The 9,683-nt window shown below is 49.8% G+C and overlaps 1 non-coding gene across 1 annotated transcript; it reads left to right on the top strand.

Annotated features, from left to right (window-relative positions):
• Positions 1–4,812: 4,812 nt before the first annotated feature.
• Positions 4,813–4,881, top strand: Trnat-ugu (transfer RNA threonine (anticodon UGU)). Its single transcript has one exon. It is a non-coding gene; the product is annotated as a tRNA-Thr (tRNA).
• The last annotated feature ends 4,802 nt before the right edge of the window (positions 4,882–9,683 follow it).

Raw genomic sequence — 9,683 nt, 5'->3', positions numbered from 1 at the left:
TAATAACACTCAGACTTCTTCACTTCCTGGGAGCCCCAGGATATTGAGTGTCTCCACAGAAGGCTCAGATCTCCCAACAAAGGGCAAAATGTTTGGGCCACATCCCAGCTCCAGGGAAATGAAATCTCACCCCTGTGAGAAAAGAATCCTTTTAAAAAAAGACTACCTCAGACCAAAAGGCAGCTGAGAGCCCTCCTGGGGATGCCTGGGTTTTGCAGATTCCCAGCTTTAGACTTGCAGCTGAGCCACTCTATGAAGCCACACAAGGGGCTGATTATGAGCCCCTATATTGGACAGGAAAATAGCAAAAGGCCTTTCAAAAGCTCAAGGACTTGCTGCTATCTGCCCCAGCCCTGGGTGTTTGCCAGTTGGGGAAGCTGTTTGCCCTACATGTGGCAGAAGACAGGGCGTGGCACTGGGAGTCCTCAAAGCCTGGACCACCCTGAGACCCCCCGGGGGTCATTTTTCTAAACAGTGGGGTTAGGAGGCCTTCAGAGCCCTGGCTTTATTCACCACCTGCTTCTCTGCTGAGAACCAGAATTGCTCCTGAGGCCTCTCCAGTTGAGCCCTGATGAGACACCTTGCAGGAGACTTTCCTGAGCTCAGATCCTGTTGCTGAACCTAAGACACTGGAAACCATTAAATGTGTCATTAATTTGGACCAAGTTAAAAAGCTTTATTAGAATACGGCAACAACCCTGGCTCCTGATGAATCAATCTGTGTAACAAAAGTACAACCTGCACAGGACATGGTGGCCACACCTAGGGTCCCAGCAACTCAGGAGCTGAGGTAGGAGGATGAAAAGTTTCAGGCCAGACTGGGAAACTTAGTGAGACTGTCTCCAAAGTAAAAAGGGGAGGGATGCAGATTGGTGACATAGCACCCCTGGGTTCAATCTCCAGAACCAAAAAAAAAAAAAAATAAGTACGACCTGGTTACTGAGTCTTACCCAATGCCTGGAGAAAGGACTCCATTTGGATCAGTTTCTTCTAAAAACAAAAGGGTCCCTCTCTGGTTCTCCCTGGCACCCGACGGCTGTTAAATCATAGGGACACAGTTTGTGGGTTCATGCACTTAGAATTAAACCTGTTCCTTCAGACTCTGTAGAAATAAACTTCATTTTCGTCTTCTTCTTTTTTTAATATTTATTTATTTATTTTTTAGGTGTAGATGGACACAACACAATGCCTTTATTTTTATGTGGTGCTGAGGATCGAACCTGGGTCCCGCCCATGCTAGGCGAGTGCTCTACCACTAAGCCACAGTCCCAGCCCCTCTTCTTCTTTTTTTTTTAATTGATTTTTTAAATATATGACAGCGGAACACATTACAATTCATATTATGCATATAGAGCACATTTTCATATCTCTAGTTATATATAAAGTATATTCACATCAATTTGTGTCTTCATACATGTACTTTGGATAATGATGTTCATCACATTCCACCATCATTTCTAACCCCCTGCCCCCTCCCTTCTCCTCCCACCCTTCTGCCCTATCTAGAGTTCCTCTATTCCTCCCATGCTCCCCTCCCTACCCCACTATAAATCAGACTCCTTATATCAGAGAAAATATTTGACATTTGAAACAAGCTTTTTTTTTTAAAGAGAGAGAGAGAGAGAGAGAGAGAGAGAGAGAGAGAGAGAGAGAGAGAGATTTTTTTAATATTTATTTTTTAGTTATTGGCGGACACAACATCTTTGTATGTGGTGCTGAGGATCGAACCCGGGCATGCCAGGTGAGCGCGCTACCGCTTGAGCCACATCCCCAGCCCCTGAAACAAGCTTCTTATGAGACCTGAAATCCATCTCAAGATTCCTACAGGACCTGCAAACAATATTATTCTGAGCTGTTAGAAGATGTAAAAGTATTGTTCAAGAGAAATGAGAATTCAGGATAAGCCTGTTTTTGTGTATCACTCAGTGGCTTTTTGGTGCTTCTATGATCTACTTTCTAGTTACTTTGGGGCTCACAGCATATCACCAAGTATCAGCGAATCTGGCTCTTTATGCCATCAAATTGTTTTTTGGCCTTGCATATAGTTTTTATAACTGCACCATGTCTACTTGAACTCAGGCTCATCCGCTAGTTTGTCTCCTGACCCTTACATCAGTCTCCCAGGGAGAAACTAACTCTCCTTGACTAAGCCCAACAATATGTCAGAGATATTAATGAGAATGCCTCATCCAGGACATCTGAGTGGCATGATGCATCCATGAGAAAGGCCATCTTCTCAAGCCAAGTGGCCCTTGCAGGAGCATGTTTGGATCACTCTCCAAGAACTCATGAGAAAGCAACAAAATGAAACTACCACTTCAAGGCTCACACTGGATCTGATGATTCCCAGGGTCCTGTCCAGTGTCTTATCCATGAGACCTTAGGAAAGGGCCATGGAAAAGATTTCTCTCTTACTGAGACTAATGCTCAGATGTGGCATTATGCTGGGCCATATTTTTCTCAAATTCCCAAGACATCTGGGATAAAAGGTGATAATTATGGATACCTGAAAGGTTATCTTGAAATGTGGGATAAAAGCATTTGGCTAACATCCTTGTGGGGCAACTCAGCCAAAAGGCATCACCCTGTCGGGAATAGAAATCACTCTCTTGATCCTTGGAGCAATTCCATGTGTAGAATGGGATGATCCCCTGCAGAAAATTGCAGTTACACAGCTCCACCCAGAGACAATGGTTGATGCTGGTTCCCCACCAACTGGCGGTGGCGGGCAGGACTGCTTTCCATCCCCAAATGGCACCCAGTGGCTGTGTGCTATCGGCCTTTGACCCTGGTTACCTCCCAGCTGGATGGGAAGGTGTGCAGGATGTCCTGGGGTACAAAGACACTGGGTTGACTGTAGAGGGTCCAGCTAACTTCCCAAACTTGCCACTCCAAGGGGCACCATCTGCCTTTCCCTGGTGCAATATTCTGGCTTCTCCTGTCATTCCCTAAGTCGGGCTTGAAGATGTGATGGGGCACACCGGGTCTGTTAGCCGGTGTACACAGAAGGCCCTCCAGACACAGTGCTAGCATCTCCTGGTTAAACCATGAGAAAGGCCATCTTCTCAAGCCAAGTGGCCCGGGTATATTAACTGCAGCACAGGGAGGAGACTGTGCAGTCAAGATGGACTCTTGTGCTCCTATCCCCGATAGCCCTGGGAATGTGTGTCCTGCATGACAAGACCTTGGTTCTCAACAGGAAGTCTGATTCTGCCTTAAGTTTTAATGCCGTCCTACCCACCTGGTCTTCTGAACAACTGGGTGGGAAAAGGCTCTTATTTTCTTAGCCATTGCACTTTGCATAGAAAGCTTCTTTATTTTCATTTACGAATATCTTTCATGCCCATGCCTTCTTTTCTAGGCTACCAAAGAATGCTTCTAAAACCAGCAAATCCTGACCTTCCTCTGTCTCCTTTAGATCAGTCAGGACAAGATTCCCCATCCCTGGCTAGGCAGAGTCATTGTCCCTTATCAGCCTGAAGCAGCCAAGGAAGATGGACCTGCTTAGTGGGGATGCTACCGACCACATTATATTGTGTGCATGTATGAATATGTTACAGTGAATCCCACTGTTATGGGATTGTAATGCACCAGCAGAAACATGTTTAAAAAGACAGACCTTCTCCCTTCATCAGTTCTTTTTTTTCTTAAATATTTATTTTTTAGTTGTAGTTGGACACAATTTCTTCATTTTATGTATATATTTTTATGAGGTGCTGAGGATGGAACTCAGGGCCTCACAGGTGACAAGTAAGCACTCTACTGCTGAGCCACAGTCCTAGTTCCTTTGTCAGTTCTTTTTTTTTTAATATATTTTTTTAGTTATACATGGACACAATATCTTTATTTTTATGTGGTGCTGAGGATGGAACCCAGGGTCTGTCACGTGCGAGACGAGCGCTCTACCAGTGAGCCACAACCGCAGCCCCCCTTTGTCAGTTCTTAAGAACAAAAAACTTGAGGCTGGGACTGAGCTCAGTGGAGAAGCTCACGCTCAGTGTGTGCAAGGCCCTGGTTCCATCCCCAGCCTCAAAAGTAAATAAATAAATAGAATTTTATAAAAGAATAAGGAACTGATATCTGGGAAGAGGGGATGAGGTAGGATAGAAGACATAAAGATGTAGGTAGAAAGAAGACATAAAATAAGAAAATGTTTTTTGTTTGTTTGGTTTGGGGTTTTTTTGGTACCAGGGATTGAACCCAGGGGCACTTGGCCACTGATCCACATCCCCAGCCCTATTTTGTATTTTATTGAGAGACAGGGTCTCACTGGGTTACTTGGCACATCAGTTTGGCTGAGGCTGGCTTTGAAGTCCAGATACTCCTGCCTCAGCTCCTGGCCGCTGGGATTATAGGCATGTGCCACCCCGGCCATCAGAAATATAGTTTTAATTTAAAGTTCCACATGTTTTTCCAGGACTGTCACTCCCAAATTTTAGGGAAATCTGTAAGTCTTCAAGTTAATGGTAAATTCACTTAGTTATGATAATTACCTTGTGTGCTGTTAATTAGAGATAATTTGAGAAACCTACAGTGTAGGGGACTTTCCAGTGTTATCTATTGATCAGACAAGGGGGACCAGGTCAGCCTAAGGCTTCTGAGAATGACCAGATTGACATCATCCCTACATATATTCTCATACCCATCTCTCACCAAGTTTCCTCTAAAAGAAGAGCTGGGAACCCCCAAAACATGTCTCATTCTTTTTTGGGGGTGGGGGTACCAGGGATTGAACTCAGGGGCATTCACTCACTGAGCTCACTGATCTGAGCCTTATTTTGAATTCTAGTTAGAGACAGGGTCTCGCTGGGGACATAGCTCAATTGGTAGAGTTTTTGCCTTGTATGCACAAGGCCCTGGGTTCAATCCCCAGCATAAATAAATAAATAAATAAATAAATAAATAAATAAATAACTATAGAGACAGAGTCTCACCGAGTTGCTTAGCGCCTTGTTTTTGTTGAGGCTGGCTGTGAACTCTCCATCCTCCTGTCACAGCCTCCTGAGCTGCTGGGATTACAGGTGTGCACCTCCACGCCCAGCTGTCTCACTCTTGAGATGGCCCACATTCTCCCCTGAGTGTGCATCTGCTTTCCTGGATGAATTATCTCTGTCTGTGCCTCTGACTGACATGAACTGAAATTATTTTCCATTATGTATGTCAAGGACCCTACTGGTCTTTAGTCCATTTCCCTGCTCTCCAGGAATTCCTTGGGACCCTCTCCTGGTGGCATCTCTTCTACAAGGACAGTCCCAGCAGTGCCCTCAAACGTGGCTCCAGGGAAACCATGTATCTCAAGGAGGCTGGAGCTGGAGGAGTTGCCCCCAGCAGCTGTGAGAGCTCCCCATGCCTCCCAGCCCCTGGGCTGTCTCAGCCCTGGTGAGGGGCCGGGTGGGGGCACGAGGGGTTCCTGGGCACCCCAGAGCGGTCTCCACTCCAGGTGTGAACTCCAGTTCCCATAAGGCCCCCAAGCTCCAGCCCTCAGACAGCTGTGCACACTTGGCTCTCGTTCCCACCACCTGTGTGGTCCTTGAAAACTGCCCCCCGTCTGCGTAGCGACCAATCTCAGCACCTTGTTTATTGCAAGTGCCCATCTGTGGAGTGAAGATGGGGCAGTCTTTCAAGAGCTGATCACCTCTTGAGAGTGGGCTGGGCTCGTAGTAGGGTTGTGAATAAGAAGGGGAGGTCTATAATGGGGACAGTCCTGCACCTTGAAGGCACCCTGCAATGACTTGGAGCACCGTACCCCACGTAACATTCCTGAAGGCTCTTTCTTTTGCTTTTGTCTTATGGAACCCAGGGCTTTTGCATGCTAGGCAAGTGCTCTGTCCCTGAGCTGCTGCATCCACAGCCCTACTACATTCCTGCATTCCCTATTGTCCTGTGTGTGTGAGATGCAACCATTGGGAAAAACTGGGTGAAGGGCACTGGAGACCTCCCTGGCCCTTAGGGACTGCTTAGTATAAGATACCCTCACCCCTTAAGCCCCTGCAGCCCTTGCATTCAGGACAGACCCCAAGAAAACATCAGAGAAACTGCATAAACTGGATGTGGTCCTGTGATCCCAGAGGGGTGATCCTCCTGTCTCAGCCTCCTGAGCTGCTGGGATTACAGTGGCTGGGAGGCTGAAGCAGGAGGATGGCATGTTGTTAGTCTAGCCTCAACAACATAGACCCTATCTCAAAATAAAAAATACAAAGGGCTGGCGATGTGGCTCAGGGGTTAAGTGCCCCTGGGTTCAATCCCTGGTACAAACAAAGAAACAAACCAAGAAGGTGAAATTTTCTCTGTTGAACATAAAATTTCGCAACATTTTTGTTTGTCACCAGAGAAACATTTAAGCCAGATGTGCTCTCATGTGCCTGTAATCCTGGCTAGTCAGGATACTGAGACAGGGCCTCTAGAGCCCAGGAGCTTAAGGATAGCCTGGGTAACAGAGAGAGACCAGCTCAAAAAAGAAAAAAAGAGCAGGTGTAGTGGTGCACGCCTGTAATCCCAGCCACTTGGAAGGTAGAGGAGGCAGGAGGATTGCAAGTTTGAGGCCAGCCTTAGCAGTTAAGTGAGGCCCTGTCTCAAAAAATGAAAAGGGATAGGAGTGTGTCTCAGTAGAAAGCACCTCTGGGTTCGATCTCATTAAAAAAAAGAAAGAAAAAAGCCATCAAGTGCAGTCCCATTCAAGCAGAGGAAACAGGCTCCACCTTGGAAGGGGTGGTGTGCTGAGAAGGTGCAGATCTGTTGAATACCTGCCTGTCCCATAGCTCTCTGTCCCTTTGTGCTGCTTGTGTTTCCTCAAAGTGAAGCCTGCGTGACATGGTCCAAGGTACCTGGCTTCCCTGCTGTACCCAGCCCCTAGAGTGGTGTCCAGGGGGAGCAGGTGCCTGGGAAGTGGGATGTTGGGAAGATGTCCTTCCCGAGAGTGGGAGTTGGAGATGTCAGAGAGGAGGGATTCGTGGGGGAGGAGGCCAGTACAACAATGTGGACGATGGTGTGGGAGCTGGCATGGGCACGGGGCTGGATGGAAGACCCAGTGGTGTCTCGCTGTTCTCTGGGAGGGCCTTGGGGCTCCCCCAGATCAGGGACAGAGGCCTGGCTCTAGTCAACTTCTTTGTCTGGCAGCCAGGTCTGATGATGACAGCCTCATTTCCCCAGTCCTGATGTGAAGGCAGCTCCCCAGCAGCTGGACTTCAGATGAAGGCCTATCCTCTGCCCTTGGCCATGTGGGCAGGGATGTAGAGTCATGGCTCAGTAGGCACTGAGTAGGCATGACCCTGTGCGGGTGGGGCTGTTCCCTCTTCCCATCCTGTCAGATTCCTCCTCTCAAACTGGCTTCCTCTTCACAGAAATGCATACACAGGCGAATCTTGAGCCCTACTTCTCAGGGATTCACCTCTCAGACTGGACACAGAGCAAAGATCTCCATCCAGTTTCCAACCCAGACAAGAGACTAGGGAAGAGGCTTGAGAGGCTGAGGTAGGAGGATCGCGAGTTCAAAGCCAGCCTCAGCAAAAGAGAGGTTCTAAGCGATTCAGTGAGACCCTGTCTTTAAATAAACTACAAAACAGGGCTGGAGATGTGGCTCAGTAGTTGAGTGACCTTGAGTTCAATCTACTCCCCCCCCCAAAAAAAAAAAAAAAACTAAGAAAGAACCCTGATTGGTCCATTTGGGTCATATGACGACCCTTTGGCCAATTAACAGAAGTCAAGGCGAGGTTAAGGAGAGCTGTTCTGTGATTGGGCAGTTGAGGTTGAGGTTGGGGACAGCCAGAGGCATGAGGTGGCGCCACGCTGGGAGGCCCAGCATCCTCTGTGTCCTCCACCACTGGGGACCTGTCCAAGGAGTTTGGAACAAATACTGAGGACCTTCTGCAGGAGAGGTGGTGCCTTTGACTCTCCAAAGGAGGGGGAGCCCTGATTTGTAGGGTTTGATGAATCCCCTGGTATAAATGATTCCATGGCTAATTTCACGTTCCCAAGTGTAGCAACTGGCTGACAGATTTCTGAAATATCAGCAATAAGCTCTTCAGTGCCAGTCCGAGCCACCTCCAGCCCCCACTGGAGGAATGGGATGAACAGGTGACCCTTGAAGGATCCCTCCCCCCACCCCCACCTCCGTTCTGTCCTGGAACTGCCTGAGCCCAGGCCATCCCCACAGCCTCCAGGCTCTGACCTGCCAGAGGCCACAGACTTCAGAGATGGACATGACCCTGTGCGGGTGGGGCTGACTCTGGGACCTGAGCACCCCCATGTGTGCTGTTGGGAACAGTAGGGTCCCAAGGCACTAGATGTTCCTTCCATTGTGTTCCTCAGCCCCAGAACAGAGCAGGGTGGGAGCTCGCAGCAGGATGCATGCACACAACCCCGGCAGCTATTCCCTTGCATTTGAGAGAGAAGCCAAGAAAGGGAGCTTGGCAAATGCCAGGGTCCCCCTGCCCTTCCTCTCCTCCAGAGTATGATGACAGTGGGGGGATGGGGGAGGGGGAGTAGAGAGTGTGACCCTGGAGGGGGATCTAGCTCTCCCCACTGCACTGCTCAGACAGACTTAGATGTGGACACCACCCTGCTTTGTCCCCCTTGGGGGCTTTTGCAGTTGAATGTGCAAAATCCTTGGTTGCTATTGGAAACAGTGATGTCAGCAGCAGGGGGCGGAGCTTCATCTGTCCTTTGAGTTTGGGAGGGGGAAGCACACTCCAGGGCTGGATGGGGACAGGGAATTAGGATCACAAGGAACAGAGGGACAAGGGAGGGTCTGGGAAGGGAGTCCTGACACACCAGAAGAGTGGCTGGGGACCCAGTGTGGAGTACATGCAGGGCATGGGCAATGCCTAAACCAAACATGGCATGCTGGAGCCCCTGTAATGCTCATGTCTTAACTTAGTCCCGACTACTCAGCTCCCTTTGGCCTTGGTGTCTTCATAGCTAGTTGGATCCAGGTCCCAAGACTCTCCTAGAAGGTATGGTTGCTTGATGGAGCAGCCACTGTCACCCCTTCTATTCTTAATCCTCTGGAGGGATTTTATGTCACATGGTGAAGCCCATGAGGTCTCTCTCACATTTTTGAATCTTGGGTGGAGGGGAGCCCCAGGGTCCCTGCCCCAGAAGCATGGCTTAGGGCCTTTCCACACCCCGGGTCTCCTTCCTGTAAGAGTTAGGTCCCAAAATATAATGAACTATGGGTGAAGGCTCATGCACGCACGCACGCACACAAACCATCACGACACACACCCAGTCATGCTTACAGACGAGCAAGGGTACAGGTGCACAACGTCACACAGACTCTTTTAACCTTCTACAGCTCGGCGCCCGCAGGCTCGAGACAGTACAGTCGCTGTCCTTGGACTCCTACACGCGCGCACACACGCGCGGACGCGGGCGCTCCGGTTCACGCGCGCAGCTAGTGCTCTCGCGAACGCAGGCGCACGCTCTGTCGCGGGAGGCGCCCCCTTCGGCTCCGCGTCGGGAAGCGGGGGCGGCGGGAGGGGTAGGACGCGTTGGTCCCGCTCGCAGCTCCGCAGATGCCGCAGTCGCCGCAGCCTCCGCAGCGTCGGGACCGGGTCTAGCAGTCCTCGCTGAGTCTTCCCCGCGCGCGGCGCTCGGGGCGGCCCTGGGTCCCGCTTCAGCACCGCGGACAGCGCCCGCCGCACAACCGGACGGCGGGCGGGCCCTCAAGTACCCGGCGCCCCCCG

This window comes from Callospermophilus lateralis, chromosome 2 (assembly GCF_048772815.1).
Source record: "Callospermophilus lateralis isolate mCalLat2 chromosome 2, mCalLat2.hap1, whole genome shotgun sequence".
Lineage (NCBI taxonomy): Eukaryota > Metazoa > Chordata > Mammalia > Rodentia > Sciuridae > Callospermophilus > Callospermophilus lateralis.
Note: the sequence above shows the minus strand (reverse complement) of the source record. Positions and strands in the feature narration are given on the sequence as shown.